We start from the raw sequence: 7643 nt of genomic DNA, 5'->3' as shown, positions 1-7643 counted from the left end.
GAGCCATTCCTTTAGCCCTCTCAGTTTTTTTTTAAGTTGATACAAGTAAATTTGGGGAATCTGAGGATTTAGCTCAATGGAAGAAAGCATGCTCTACATGTATGAGAGCAAAGATTTCATCCTCCATGCTGCAAAAAAAAATGCTTGTTTTGTTTTGCTTTATATTTTCAGACAGGACTTCTTTTAGCCATTGATAGTCATAAACTCACTAGCCAAGGATATCCTTGAACTTCTGATTGTTCCACCTGTACCTCCTAAGGGCACTGATTACAGGTAATACCACTGTGTCAAGTTTTATGTGGTGTTGGGCATGAACCCATAGCTTCATGCATGCTAGGCAAGCACCATGCCAACTGAGTTCCATCCCCAGCCATTTTTTTTCTGTGAAGTCACAGAAAAAAATAATCTCATTGCATTTTCTAAAACCTCTCTTTAATCTTTAATACTCTTGGCACCCTTCCACCTGTGGGACAGATTGTTCACTTTGCCTCATGTTGACTAAGGCTGTACGGTATTCACCTTAATTCCAGGAGGAGGAGGGAAATTGCCTACTGAGTGCTGGAAGACAAAAGGTAGGCTATGAAACGACAGGCGTAAATGATACTGAAATAAAAATCTCTGAAGATCTGGAAAAGGTGTGGCCCCCAAATGGAATCCAAGGCCAGAAATCACTGAGCCCATCCCTTCAGTACACTGTAATCCCAAGGCAGGTGCACATGTCACTTAAGACTCACTGGCCAAGGTGGCAGCGCCAGGAGAACACTACTTCTGAGGACCAGGACAACATTTTCTGTACAGCAACCAATTGACTGAACTCTGGGCCCTAAAACAATAGTGATCATGTTTCCCAGGTGAGAGGAAACCCCCACAGTGTGGGAATCAGTCAGGTCCACTCTCAGCTCACCCAGCCAGAACCCGGAAGAGATCCCAGGTCGTGCAGCCACTAGGTTGCCAGACCAGAGCCACATGCCTGTGTATCCTGATCACCTTCCCAGGCTGAATGGTGGGTACAAAAACACCAGAGAATGGGAGTCCCAGTTGTGAGAAAAACCCACAGGGAAGGAAGGAAAAGGATCTAGCCTCCGGTCAGCCAGTCTTTCCCTGGAAAAGATCTCACAGAATGGTGGGTGTGCACCACCAGCACTGAACTGGGCTCCAGCTGTGAGCACAGAGACTTGCTGCATGCCCAACTCTCCATCACAGACAGAACTGTGCACTGCAGGGCAACAGAGGCTGGGAGTCCCTGTTGGGAGAAAACCCCACAGGAAGGAAGCAGATGGGGACTGAATTAGGTCATCCAGTATATCCCTGGAAAAGGTCCCATAGACTAGCAGGCACTCGTGCTGTCAGCCCAGAGACCTGCTGTGCACAGTTGTTCAGTAGAGACAGAACTGTGTGCCCCAGGGCACTAGAGACTGGGAGTCCCTGTCAGGGAAAAAAACTTACAGGGAAGGAAGCAAATGCGGATGGATGGAGGCCACCCAATATATCCCTGAAAAAGGTCCCACAGACCAGCGTGCCTGCCAAGCCAGGGACCTGCTGTGCACCAGCTAGCCTGCTGCTCCCAGGAGAGCGGTACTCACCTGCCACTGATTACCACTTGGGTACTGGGGCACAGAGCCCCAACCTCAGACCTACAGAAGCCTGGGATCCCCGAGATCAACCCCCAGATACTTCTCCAAGGGGCAACCAGTTATCCCTAAACAAACCAAACCACGGGCTACCCAGGTTACAGCAACAGCTCACTAAATTACAGCAAGAAACCCAGAAGCAGGGCAGCTGTGACTTCTCCGAGTGAGAGGAGAGCCCTCTCCACTAACAAGGACCACAGTTACCACTCAGGTCTGTACACCTGAGGTGATCTGTGACAACTCCTGAAAAACACCGGCCATTCAGTGACCATACCCAAAAAGCTGAGGAGGCTTCCTTCAGAAAAAAAGAAACATTCCTGCCAATGGGATTCTCTCCACCACAGGATTCCAGGGACCACCAAAAACTAACACCCAACACCGAAGATAGCCCAATGGGTAGAGCCAAGGTAAAAGCTCAACCAACAAAAGACAGAGCAGTATGGCATCTCCAGAACCCAGTTATACAAAGGCAAGTAGCCCTGGACACCCCAGCATAACTGAAATTCAAGAAGATGACCTAACATCTATGCTCATGAAGAGGAAAATAGAGGAAACAAAATGTGTAAAGACCTAGAAGAACATAAAGACATAACAGCTTATGACCATTTGTAAAGAAATAGAGGAAGATAAATACAAACAGATTATGGTCATCTGTAAAGAAAGATGGGAAGTTGCAGCCAGTTTGTGGCCTTTAAAGAGGAAATATTTAAATCACTGAAAGAAATAAAAGAAACAGAGGATTGTTCAAACAAACAGCTGAAGGAATTGAAGGAAAATACAGTCAGACAGGTGAAGGAAATCAACAAAATGGCTCAAGATCTGAAGATAGAATTGGAAAAATTAAAGAAAACACAAATGGAGGAAATCATGGAGAGAAAGAACTTGGGGAAGAAAATAGGTACTACACAGGTAAGCATAACTAATAGACTTCCAACAAGAGATGGAAGAAAGAATCTCAGGTGTGCAGGATAAAATGGAAGAAATCAATGTATCCCTCAAAGAAAATGTTAAATATTAAAAATTCCTGACACAGACCATCCAAGAAATTCATGACAACATAAAAAGACAAAACCTAAGAAGAATAAGAATAGAGGAAAAAGAAGACTCCCTCCTCCAAGGCCCAGTAAATATTTTCAACAAGATCATTGAAGAAAATTTCCCCAACTTAAAGGAGAGGCCAATAAGAATACAAGAGGTCTACAGAACACCTAATAAATCAGACAAGGAAATCTTCCCATCACATAATAATCACAACAGTAAGTATACAGAACAAAGAAAAAATACTAAAAGCTGCAAGGGAAAAAGGCCAAGTGACATATAATGGCAAACCCATTAGAATCACACCTGACTTCTCAACAGAGACTATGAAAGCCAGAAGAGCCTGGATGTATCCATCCAGACCCTAAGAGAACACAGATGTCAGCATAGGCTACTGTACCCAGCAAAACTCTCAGTCCTCATAGATGGAGAAAACAAGATATTCAATGACAAAAATTTCAACAATACCTACACACAATTCCAGTGTTACAGAAGATGCTAGAAGGAAAAATACAACCCAAGAAAACGAACTACTTTCAAAAAAAACAAAAACAAAAACAAAACAAAAACAAAACAGGAAATAAATAACTTCACTACAGCAAAACAAAAACAAGTAGCCAAACACACTATCGTAGCCAACATCAATATCAAAGGATCTAAGAGCCACTGGTCATTAATCTCCCTCAACATCAGTGGACTCAATTCTCCGATAAAAAGACACAGACTAACAGAATGGATGCGTAAACAAGACCCAACAATCTGTTGCATACAAGAAACACACCTAAATCACAAAGATAGACATTACCTGAGAGTAAAGGGCTGGAAGACGGTTTACCAAGCAAATGGACCCAAGAGGCAAGCAGGAGTAAGTAAGCCATTCTAATATCTAATAAAAGATATTTTCAACCAAAATTAATCAAAAGAGATAGAGAAGGACACTTCATAATCATCAAGGGAAAAATTCACCAGGAAGATATCACAATCCTGAACATCTATGACCCAAATGCAAGGACACCCACATTTGTAAAAGAAACTTTAATAAAGCTTAAACCACACATAGACCCCCACACATTAATAGTGGGAGACTTCAACACCCCACTCTCAACAAAGGACAGGTCAACAAAACAGAAATTAAACAAAGAAACAATAACTCTGACAGGTCATGAATCAAATGGACCTCGTGGACATCTACAGAACCTTTCACCCAAACAAAAAAAAATTACCTTTTTCTCAGCACCTCATGGAACCTTCTCCAAAGTAGACCATATAGTGGGTCACAAAGCAAGACTCAACAGATATAAGAAGATTGCTTTTTTATGACAACAACTACATTTCAACTAAACATAAAGTTTAAATACATGGATGAAGTGTTGTTAATAAGGCACTTTAAAAAATACATATTAATATTTTTGCTTCAATAAAGAAACAAAAAGTTATCAGCATTCTCTTTTGTTTAAATTAGCACAGCTTTTGATTATCTGAAACCAGAAAATTATAAACATCTAAAAAATATTTTTCTTAGTTACGCTGGAATCTGCATCAGTTAATAGTGTTAATTCACTCTAAACTTAATAGTTAACACTCTAAACAAATAATTCAGAGTCAATTATATACTTATAAAGTCAACAAAAATAAGAAAATGTGTAACTACCCCATTTTTTAATTGGATTACTTGGTTTGTTGGAGTTTAACTACTTGAGTTCTTTATATATTCTGGATATTAGCCCTTTGTCAGATATAGGGTTGGTGAAGATCCTTTCCCAATCTGTAGGCTGTCATTTTGTTCTGATGACAGTGTCCTTTGCCTTATAGAAGCTTTTTTTTTTCCTGGGGTCTCATTTATTGATTGATGATCTTAGAACCTGTGTTCTCGATGTTCTGTGCCAGTGAGGTCAAGGCTCTTCCCCTCTTTTTTTTCTAATAGATTTAGTGTGTCTGGTTTTATGTTGAGGTCTTTGATCCACATGGACTTTAGTTTTGTGCAGGGTGATAAATACGGGTTTATTTGCATTTTTCTGCATGTAGACATCCAGTTAGAACAACATCATTTGTTGAAGATGCTATCTTTTTTCCATTGCATGGTTTTGGATTCTTTGGAACTTTTCTGGCATGAACCAAGTGGCAGTCTCTCTGATCCCCTCCCGTTTATTAGTTGATGGTCTTCATGTTTTTTGCATGTTCCATTTTAGTCCTGATCAGAAAATTCTTTCCTGAAAATTCCAACGTATCTCTTATTTTTCTTTTGTTAGTTTCAGGATATCATGAAAAAGATTGCAGTTCTTCTATGATACCTCTGGAATTGTTTTGTGCATGGTGAGAGATATGGACAGTTTCATTTTTATGTGGAGGTAAATAGTTCAGCAAGTACTACTGAAGGTGCTCTTTTCCCTAATTTTCAAAAGCTGTAGGAGTGCAGCTTTGTGTGGTGGTCCTCAATTCTATTCCAATGGTCAGTAAGCCCATTTTTAAGACAGTACCATGCTGTTTTTATTACTATAGCTCTGTAATGTAACCTGACACATGAAATGGAGATACCTGCAGAAGTATTTTTGATGTTAAAGACAGTTTTTGTTGTTTTGGATTTTTTTTCTTACAAATGGATTTCAAGAACATTTTCAGTTTCTTTGAGGAACTATATTGGAAATTGGTGGAGACTGCATTGAATAGCTTTTGGTAGAGTGGGCATTTACACAACATTATTCTTATAAAACCCTAAGCATGTGCAGTCTTTCCATCTTCTGGTTTCTTATCTAATGTCTTAAAATTTGCCTTGTGTTTGTTAGGTGCATTTGATTTATGGTGTCTTTAAATTCCACAGTTCCTCGGATTAGTTTGTTTCCAGATAACCAGTTTATTAGCAGAAGGGATTATTGATTATCACTGTTTTGGAGCAAATCTGTTGTTTCATATGTAATTTTTTCTTTTAGGAAACTGAGTACACTTGTTTTTGATGTCTGTGTGTTGGGATTGTAATATCTTTTTGTTTGTTTTTTTTTTCCCAGACAGGTGTCTCTGTGTAGCTCTGGCTCTCCTGGACTTGCATTTTAGGCCAGGGAGGATTTGAACTCACTGTGACCAAGCCTCCTCTGCCTCCAGGATTGCTGGGATTACAAGTGCACACTGCCACCACTACCAAACTGATTGTAATATCTTTTGGTGGATTTTTCTTGAATGAGTATGAAGTGCCCCCCTAACTACTTTTGTCTTGAAGTACATTTGGTCAGACAATAAAATACCTATATATATGGTGGTTTTCTGGTTCCATTTCATTGGAATCTTATCAAATCTATTTCCACAAGTAAGTGTCTGTATTTAACGTTGATGTAAGGTTCTTAGAGGCAGAAAACAGATGTATCCTGTTTCTTATCCAGTCTGGTAGTTCATGCGTATTTATTGAGAAATTGAGACCAGTAATATAGTTATTATGAAAGCTGTGTATTGATTTTTGTTATTTTCTTGATTTCATGCTTTTTTCTTGAATATATTTGACAATTAAACATTGTACATGCAATATTTTTTAGTACCTTGTGATATCTTGGTCATTCTTCTTTTTACATTGATATATTCCTCCTAATTTTTTTCATAGTGCTGTTTTGTACACATGAATTCTTTTAATGAGTGTTTACTGTAAAAGCTTATTCCTCCTGCAGTTTTAATACATATTTTTGTTGAGTATAACTTCTTGTCTAACAGTTACGATGTTTCAGGGGTTAGAGTATATCCTTTGATTTCCTTCTGTGGTTAAGTTTATGTGAAACTCTTTTGTATTATTCTAATAAGTGGGCTACCTTTTTAAGTTACTTTATCTTCCTCAGTGTAAAATTTAATACCATTTTTAAATTTTGTGTTTCTAGTATTTTAACTATACTACATTGTTAAAATCTCTATGCCAATCTCCCTCTTTCTCTCTCTGTTTGGCAGGGTTCCAATGTTCAGGATATGACTTGTGACAGGATGAAGAATCCCTGTTCAATTTATCTCTTGAGTGGTCAGGTAAAAGGGACTGGATACACTGTTGCTAAGGCAGAAAACTTAACCTGGCCACCTGTTTTGTTTTCACTGATTGAACTTGTCAAAATCTGCTCTGGCCCAAACTGGAAGAGTCCTACTCAGTTAGGTTCTGAATCTATTCACTTATTTGTGGATCGATAGGAAAAGGAAGAAAAAAAAAGGAAAGTAAGCACAGACTGTTCCTATACACATGCTCAACAGAAAGGGTAGATGAAATTAAAACCTTATAGTTCATCTTAAACAAATTTTCAAGAGTTTACATATGATGATGTTGTTGCTTTTAGCTAGCAACTCCTCTGTAGAAACTGCGTCAGGCTTCTGGTCCCACAGTACACACCCATATATACATATAGACAAACAATCAGACATATGGATTTGTACATATTACTAGACACATTCCATGGTTGATAAAAGTGGAGCTCCTGACCTGCAAACAATTGACATACACTCATATAAAATCACTGGCCATAAAAAACTCATTTATTATCTATTTATACTTTTATATTTCTGAGGCAAAGGAATTACCTCATAGTCAATAAGACAATTGATCACAAAATAAGATGAATTCTAAAATACAACAGTTTACACATTTTAAAACTAAACATTTCTTATTTATGTATCCTTTACATGTGTTCATAGTTTAGAATGACAAAGGCTGAAAAGGGTCTCAAAGTTCCAAGAATATATGTATTTTCAGTTAGGACTAACCTGGCTACACCTTTCAGCTCTCTCTAAGTTTATACTGAGTTCAAGATAATAATTCTTTTTTGCTTCAAATTCTAAGAAACAACGTTTATTTAAAATGATAGTATGCCATTAGTTGACAAGGTATAAGAAATTACAACAAAATAGTTTATATTTAATGGCATCAATATTTGTACTTGATTTAGACATTTTATGGTAGCTCTATTATATTTTGGGTTCATGGGAAGTTTAAAATGACTTGCCTGTACCTATGGTGTA

This window comes from Meriones unguiculatus (assembly GCF_030254825.1).
Source record: "Meriones unguiculatus strain TT.TT164.6M chromosome 13 unlocalized genomic scaffold, Bangor_MerUng_6.1 Chr13_unordered_Scaffold_34, whole genome shotgun sequence".
NCBI classification, from domain to species: domain Eukaryota; kingdom Metazoa; phylum Chordata; class Mammalia; order Rodentia; family Muridae; genus Meriones; species Meriones unguiculatus.
This window is presented reverse-complemented; position numbering follows the sequence as displayed.